General features: G+C 25.0%; 1 long non-coding RNA gene across 1 annotated transcript; it reads left to right on the plus strand.

Moving 5' to 3' along the window:
* The first annotated feature begins 6,840 nt into the window (after positions 1–6,840).
* Positions 6,841–8,573, plus strand: LOC136092266 (uncharacterized). The gene is made up of 3 exons (XR_010644307.1): positions 6,841–6,969; positions 7,670–7,768; positions 8,421–8,573. It is a non-coding gene; the product is annotated as an uncharacterized LOC136092266 (long non-coding RNA).
* Positions 8,574–9,006: the final 433 nt, after the last annotated feature.

The raw sequence follows: 9,006 nt of genomic DNA on the forward strand, positions 1-9,006 counted from the left end.
ACAATTTTTACTTAAGCACAAATTAACAGTTTAATCAAATAATAATAAAATAAAAAAACATTAAAGTCATTTTATACAACTTAACCTACATCATCATTTATTTATATATGAATGATTAATGTATCTATGCATATATGTATGCATTTTTATAGGTACGTTACAAAATCATACCGCCGTCCACGATATTTTGGCTCCTTTTTTGTGTGACAAACTTTGCATGCGTTTTAAAAGTTTATAAGTTCTTCATCATTTTTACTCGCTTTAGTTGGTATAAAAATCATATTTTGCTTATTGTTTTATTTAAGAAAGAATTACACTTTTATCTAGTGCTACAGTTTAATTTTATTCTCCTCTCATTCTTATTTGTGCTGGTTTGAGATTTAAGGTAAGCTTATATGTTTAAATTTAACAAAAATATGAGGGCGGACATTTATTAAACTACTATGGCTATTTACAACAATCAATTATCTCTGCTCTTAAAATATTTCAAGTTTGTAGGATCTTCCCATGACATCTATTTTTTTACCCTAGATTAGAACATTTATGTTTTTGACAGTCATAATTAAATAAGCTATTAAAAGTTTTTATTGCGAATTTTGTTTAGTAACCAAACTAGAGTTAAAGATTTGTTATATTTTTATTTTTATTCAAAATCATTGGCATAACTGCTAACTAAAAGAATGGCTGTACGAAATCATCCTATCAAGAAATATGGTGTAGGCTAACATTAATGATAATTTTTCAGCAAACCTTCCATTACCTTTTGGAATTCCAGTAATAAAGGGTCATGTTATGTTCACTTATTATTCAAATGGGTACAATTTAATTAAAACATTTAAAACACTGAAGAAAAATATCAACTTCGTTTACAAACACAGAGTTAGAAAAGTAATTAACAACTTTAAGAAATTCAAAAACATATCAACTGTTTTGTTATTCACCTTCTCAAGGCCGATAAGGCCAATACATATAAGGAGGCTACTTAATAGTGGTTATAACCCTCTCTCAACTCTATAACTCCGAAACACAAACCTTGACGAACAAGGCCGCTGCGCGGAGAAACAAGTTGAGCGGTACTACCAGGGACGTGGTGGGGATCGAACTCGGAACCTCTCGCTTTTAAAGCGAGCGCTTTACCACTACACCACTACCGCATGACTGTTATTAGATTTCAGCATATACCGCAACTGTTATTAAATTTCAGCACTATAAATCTCTTTGTCATGAGCCTTTTGAAATTAAACCAGATATCAAACAGTCTAGTAATAAAATAAACTATTCCCTTGTTCCTGTAAATATTGAACCTTCTACCACTAATTGCACATCGTTTGCATCTCTTAGATTAAGGTTGCATAAAGCCATCAGTGATAGAGTTTTTATGAACAAAAAAAATACTGAACGTATAAACAGCCTAAAAATTCTGTTACAAAAACAAAAAAATATGCAAGTTCTAAACCAAAAGCTGAAGCGAAAAGAAGTACAGATACTCAAGCTTAAAAAACATATGTATGATCCAGAATACCAGTTGAGAAAAATCATTAAAATGTTAAGAAAAAAATGCAAGTATTTAAAAAATGAAGCAAAACGAGCAAAACATTTTTGAATAGAAATTAACTTAAAATGAGCTTCAAAATGTTAAACAATTGCATCAACAAATTCAAGAAAAAAAAAATATATAACAGCATTGCAAATAAATAGTTCAACTCTTGAAGAAAATTTATGTGAAAAAAAAACTTCTAACCAATGTTCTAAATTAGATCATAAATCATACACATTCAAATTAAGGCTGTTTGTTTATGATGCAATTGTTGATCAAGTGCCAACAAAAAACATTCCAATTATCTTGGAAAACTTTTCTCAAAGATTTGGTTTTAAGTTTAAATCAGTGCCTTGTTGCAGTACAGTTGAATTAATGGTAAGGGAGTTAGGAATAATAACTGACTATCAAGTTTATATAACTGACTATCAAGTTTATATAACTGACTATCAAGTAAAAAAATAACTGACAATCAAGTAAGAAAAATTATTATCTAATAAAAATGTTACACTTGGCTTTGATTCCACCACACAAGAGGATATCCATATTAATTCTGTACATTTTACTACACAATATGAGTTTTTAAAACACTCGTATTGTGTAGTATGGCTGTTGACCAGTTAGCAGGTGGTACTGCTATTGACTACCATCAACATATAATTAATATGGTGGACCATCTCGCTCTTGTTTCAGCAGAGTTTAACAGTGCAAACTATCAAGAAACTCGTAAAGCAATAGCAAGCTATATTGTTAATACAATGACTGATAGAGTAAAAGTAAATCATGCAACTGTTGAATTGTTGAATGAATCATCGGATAAATCATTAAATGAGCTTAATTGTCATCTACATCCTTTAGAAACCATTTCCACTATGTGTTGTTTAACATTAAAAAAATTAGAAAGTGCTTCTGGAAAACTTTTTGGTAATAATTGTCTTGCAGGTAAAATTATTTTACAAATGAACAAGATGAGGTTTATAAATGGAAAAGGTGATCCCAAAGGCTTTTCTTTGTTCTTAGAATCTGAAAGTTTTTCTCGTGGTTTGATTTCAAGATATCATGGAAATCGTCTGCATATCTTATTTCACTTGGCTGGAGTTTATTTTGCATATCATGAAACTTTTAAAAAGTTTTTAGCCACTGGTAAAGTTAAATGTGGTGGCTTACAAACAAGTCAACGGGAAGCTTTCTCAACTGACATTGCCTTATCAGAACTTCAAGTACTAGGAATTTTGGGTAAACTATTCACTGGTCCTTGGATGAAGAAATTTTATTCCTCAGTAAAAAATCAAGTTCATCATCTATATGGAATTAATATGGCTGAAACTGTTATTAATGTTTTAAGAAAATATACTATAGTACCATTAAATTTGTTAACTTGTGCAAATGATTTTTTTGGAGAAGAATAACCAAATAATAGCATGCTTCTTTCATTAAGAAAAAAACCATTAAATGAAGAAATGTTCTGTAGACAAATGTCTGCATGTCTAACTTGTTGTGTGGATGTTCTTCACAGACAATATAAACGTTATTTCAAAATGGAAATAACAAAAGATCTTTTGATTGAAACAAGATCTGCAAGAGTGAATAACATTGATGCAGAGGAGGTGATGGGCATGTTTAGTGCTGCTAAAAAACGTTCCCCTAATGCAACTTTGTGCTATTTGTCATTTCGAATACGAGCACAAAAAAAAAATATTCTTGCTTTTATTGATTCATACAATGAAACTGAACAGGAACAAATTATAAACTTTGCAATTTTATTTGGAAGAAAGAAAAGACAGCAAAATTGTAGTCAGTACTTAGAATTGCGAAAAGAAATGATAAATAGAGCAAATTAAAACATAAGTAAAAAAAAAAATTTCAGATAGAAAAAAGTTAGAGAAAAAAGTGAAAAATCTAACTAGACAAAATCTTGGTGTAGAATTTCCTGAGCTTGATCCATTGACCAAACAAGATATTCTAGATATTTTAGAAGGTAAAGTAATTGGTCGAAAGATTTTTCACACTTGGAGTGATGATGATACTTGTCAGGCAACTATTTACAACGGAAAAATTGAAAAAATGAAAAGAAAAAATAGCCCTTTGTATGTCATTGCTTACTGGACTAGTGAAGCTGATTATAATCTAGCAGAAAATTTTGAATATTGCTTTAGTTGTAGATCTTCTTAGCAAAGATTTGGTATTTGCTAACTAATTGACTGCTAGGTAAAATTATTAGAGACATTAGTTGTCTGAAATAAGTGAGATAATATATTACCTTCTGAAAAATCTACAGAGGATTCAGCTAAAGGATGATTCACATATTATATAACAAAGGATAGGGATGGGGTTACCAGTAATAATATCTCTGTTTATAGTAAAAGTTATAGGGTTTTTTGGGGGAAGAGGGGATGGAAGGGGGGCTAGGTATAATTACATCAGCAAGTATAAGTGTAAAAGGTTTTTTTTGTTTTTCTCGTTATTCAAAATCTAAAATTTACAAGTTATTTAATGCTTAAATTGTTAGAGTAAGTTAGTTATGAAATAAACTTTTTTTTGTTTGGGGAAAGAGAGTGGGTGCGTTGTGCAGTCTACTAAATAGTTTTGCTTGATTACAGGGTTGGAGGGGGGGAGCTAATAATAGATTACCTAATTTGTTAACTATCCCCTAAAATAGAAACGTGCCTCAATCTCGTTCTAAAAAATTATTAAATTTATATCTATTTTGACAAAAATTTTAGAACAGAACTCAAAGTAAGCTCTAAAAGGGTCTAATAGGGTTTAGAAGTTAACACAATTAGAAAATGCTCCTTGTTTTATTTTAGCTAGGTATTTTTTGAGTATGACATAACATTGATCTAAAAACGAACTAAAACTAAAACTAAAACGAAAAAAATTTAGAACTAAATAAATTGTATGTATGTATGTATGTATAAATATATATATATATATATATATATATATATATATATATATATATATATATATATATATATATATATATATATATATATATATCTTTATATATATATATATATATATATATATATATATATATATATATATATATATATATATATATATACAGTTTATATATTTATATACATATATATATATAAATTTAAAACAAAATTTTATGATGAAGATAAGTTTATGTAAGTTGTATATTTATATAATATATATGAAGCATATTTATATATACTTATGTACAATATATATGTATATATACATGTGTTATATGTGTATCATGTATAAATTTATATATATATATATATATATATATATATATATATATATATATATATATATAAACATATGTGTTTTATATATATTATACATAATATACGTATAATAGGCATCTCAGTCCATTTTATGATCTCGTAATATAATTAAGCTAAAATGTTAATTTTAATTTTATTGCATTCAAAATGTTAATCTTGTTTTAAAATGGGTTTAACCAATTTTGTAGCATTTCTGGTTGTCAAGAAATTTGCATTTTTATACTACCTAATTTGACATTTTTTTAGACAAAAAAAAGCTTTTTTTTATTTTAGTTTTTTTTTAACATTTTTTTTAACCATCATAATTGCGTAAAAATTTTATGCAACGACTTTAGGCAATCTATCTGTTATTATTAAACAATATACAAATAAAACAACTTTCAGTTCTCAACTAATCTTTAAAAAAAATATTATACAGAAAAATATATATACATTAATATAGTCATAGACACATTACACATTAATATAGTCATAACTCTATTACAACATTAAATTGTGAAAAAATAAAACACAAGGTTGCCCAATTTTATATTTTCTTAAATATTATAGATACGGTATTATAAATATTATAGATCAATATAAACGATATATATTTATACATATATGATATATATATATATATATATATATATATATATATATATATATATATATATATATATATATATATATATGTATATATATATATATATATATATATATATATATATATATATATATATATATATATATATATTTATCTAAATATATATATATGTATATATAAATATATATATACATATATATATATTTAAACAATATAAATAATATAGATTAATATATACAACTAATTTATAATAATATGTTACAATTTATAATATATTTCTACTATAATAATATTAATAATATATATAATAACTATATATGTTATGTTATAATAACTGTAAACAATATAGATATAAATATAGATTAATATATACGACTAATTTATTATAATATTATATAATTTATAATATATGTAATATATTTCTAATAAAATATTACTAATAATATATATAACTAGTAATTTTAAAATTTCACATAATATATATTTATAATATAATATTACTAATGATATAAAATAACTATATATGATACGTTATAACAACTATAAACGTTATAGATATAAATATTATAGATTAATATATACGACTAATTTATAATAATATTATATAATTTATAATATATGTAATATATTTCTAATAAAATATTACTAATAATATATATAACTAGTAATTTTAAAATTTCAAATAAATTGTAAAATAGGCTTTTTGCAAAACTATAACCTTTCCTTTTTCAAGGTCAACAAGCAATAGAAAAGTCCATACTTGATTTTCCTCAGTCTCATAGACCACATCAAACAAAGTTTTTTTTAAGTTAGGAGTTGACTTGTTTACTCGAAGAAGTATTATTTGGTTTTTATCAACAAGGTTAAAGAATTTATCCAAGATAATATCAAATAATAAATGCGTTATGTTATTTATTATTGATATATGTATGTATTATTACTTAATACTTTATCTTTTTATAATATATGACATCTTGATCTCGTGCTTTACTTGTTAAAAAAGGTTAATACTTAGTTATTTCCTTTTTTTATATTATTTAAATATTATATGATTAATATATATATTCGAGTTATATGAAATTATTATTATATATATTGTATGACTTTTATTACTATTGTTATTATGTACAATATAAAACAGGTTATTGATGCGGATTTGTTCGATGTTTTCCCCACAAAAAGATGATTATGATGCTATTGTATTTGAAAGTGCATTTTACTTATCTTTCAATGTTGACGACCTTCCGATATGTAAAGCAAGTTTCTCTCAAGTATAGCATTGCTTTTTTAAAAATTGTTTAATGATTTAGATCAAAGAAATAGCAACACCAGAAAATCTTGTTGCCAAAACAGTTGGTGACTTACCATGTAAGATTTGTGTTAAAAATTTGTTATTTAAGATGATCATTTAATAATCATATTATTATTTAAGTTTTTATTTGTTTCTTTTTAGCTAAATTTGGTGTTGTGAGCTATTATTGGAGAAAATATCAACTTATTCATTGGATAAAGTTTGATGCGTGCTCTTACCCCGTTTCCTTCTTCACGTTTCAATCATGTATATTTTAGGTGACCTTGTCCAGGTGACAATTTTACTTGATTATAACGTGAAAGTTACGTTGCCAAAATATTGTTTATTTTGAAACTTTTTTTATTCATAATAAAAACCTGTGATTAGAAACTTGGAAAGATATTCTTTATTTAATTTACTATTTTTTTATAATTTAATTTCAGGGATTATCTTATTCGGGATATTGCCGGAATACCAGATATTTTTCTGAAATTTATCTTTTTCCAAATATCCGAAAAGTTTTCCATACATACAACTTATATTACAAGTTCCATACATACAACTTATATTACAACATAAAACAAGTATATATTATTCATCTATTTGTTTTTATTCATCATTCATACAAAAATTAGGAAAAGTTTTTAAAAAATTGAGAAACAACTTGGCTTAATGCAAAATTAAGGGAAAAATTAGGGGAAAAATATTCTGAATTTTTTCAGGATATTTTCCGTAAACAATTTTCCGGATATTTTAAATATAATGATTACATGAAATATGTAGTTTATATATTCATTTTTGTAATAAATTTTTATTTTACTTTTATAATAATGTAATTATTTTGCATTGGAATTTTATAATAATTAATTAAAAAAGTAGGGCGTAAGATATCTTATAACGTCGCAATGTATTTTTGACAAAAATAAAATGTCACATATAATATTTTATCCAAACATATTATATTATCTTATAACTAAGTTTTATCAGTTTAGGTTTAATAAATATATTATAAAGCTTAGTTCAAAATTGTGTAACGTTATGGCAGATAATTCTCATATTGCAACACGCAAAAGATCAAACCCTACTACAAGGTATACTTTTTTTTTTACCATATTGTATATTATTTTAGACTGTCAAATTTGTCGATGTAATTAATTTGATAATAAATAATTTATTATAACTTATTTAATATTAAATTTATTAAGCTACATGACAAATGATAAGTTCTGCATAAAATATTATTGACTAGGAAGACCCAATGGTATTGTTATATTATTGCCTGGGAATATCATTCTGTAGTAAGACCCAATAACCTTTTAACTTTTAAAGTTTGAGAAATTTCACTTTTCCCTCTCTTTGCCTTCTTTTGTGATCGCACTTTGTAGTAAGAATTTGATTTAATTCATATCTTGTTGGAGAATGCAACTTGATTCTGAGTTAAATTTTCAGCACTCTGTATTTATTGGTGACCTAATTTGTCAATACTTTATTATACATATTTTTAGTTTTATACTTAATATATTATATATAATTAGGGGTAGATAAGGCTACTTAGCCGTGGTGAATGTTTCCACAGCAAAAGGAGCCTCAAGGTGAAAATCTGACCATGGGTAAGGAAAATCATGATATAAAATCCCCACTATAATGCTGTGTGGTTATGTGATAACTATTACATTTTTATAAATTGTTTTAATTTTTGTGTGCATTCTAAAATGACATTTCATACTGTTCAAAACTTTGTAGATTACTCATTTAAAGCAACTTTGTGGGGTGTCACCTTTGCATCTAGTGAGTTAATGTATGAACAAGTTAATGCAGAAACAGATGCAAATATAAGAAGATGGAAAACAAAGAAAATAAATTATCATGTTATCACATAGTACTTAGATGTTATCACATAAGGTGAGTACAGGTCTTTTTCTAATCACGCCCATCAGTTATTAACTTTATATATAGATATAGATATAGATAAATCTATAGATAGATATTAGATATGGATATATATAGATAAAAAATATTTTTTTAAACTTGTATTTTTTATTTTGTACTTCTTTTTTTTAATCATCTGTCGACTTTTTTGTTACATCTTTTTTTATTAAATACTTATTTACTTTTTTAGCAATAAGAGTATAAAATTAGAAGGCAAATGACTTTTATTTTTTTACACTGTATGTAGTATTGTTTTCTTAAAATTATTTAATGATTTAGATAAAAGAAAAAAAATAACACACTAGAAAATCTTGTTGCCAAAAGTAGTTAGCAACTCTCAAAAAAACTCTCAAATTAAGATTTGTTTTATAAGATTGTGATTTAAGATAATTATGAAATA

Source organism: Hydra vulgaris, chromosome 15 (genome assembly GCF_038396675.1).
Source record: "Hydra vulgaris chromosome 15, alternate assembly HydraT2T_AEP".
In the NCBI taxonomy this organism is placed as follows: domain Eukaryota; kingdom Metazoa; phylum Cnidaria; class Hydrozoa; order Anthoathecata; family Hydridae; genus Hydra; species Hydra vulgaris.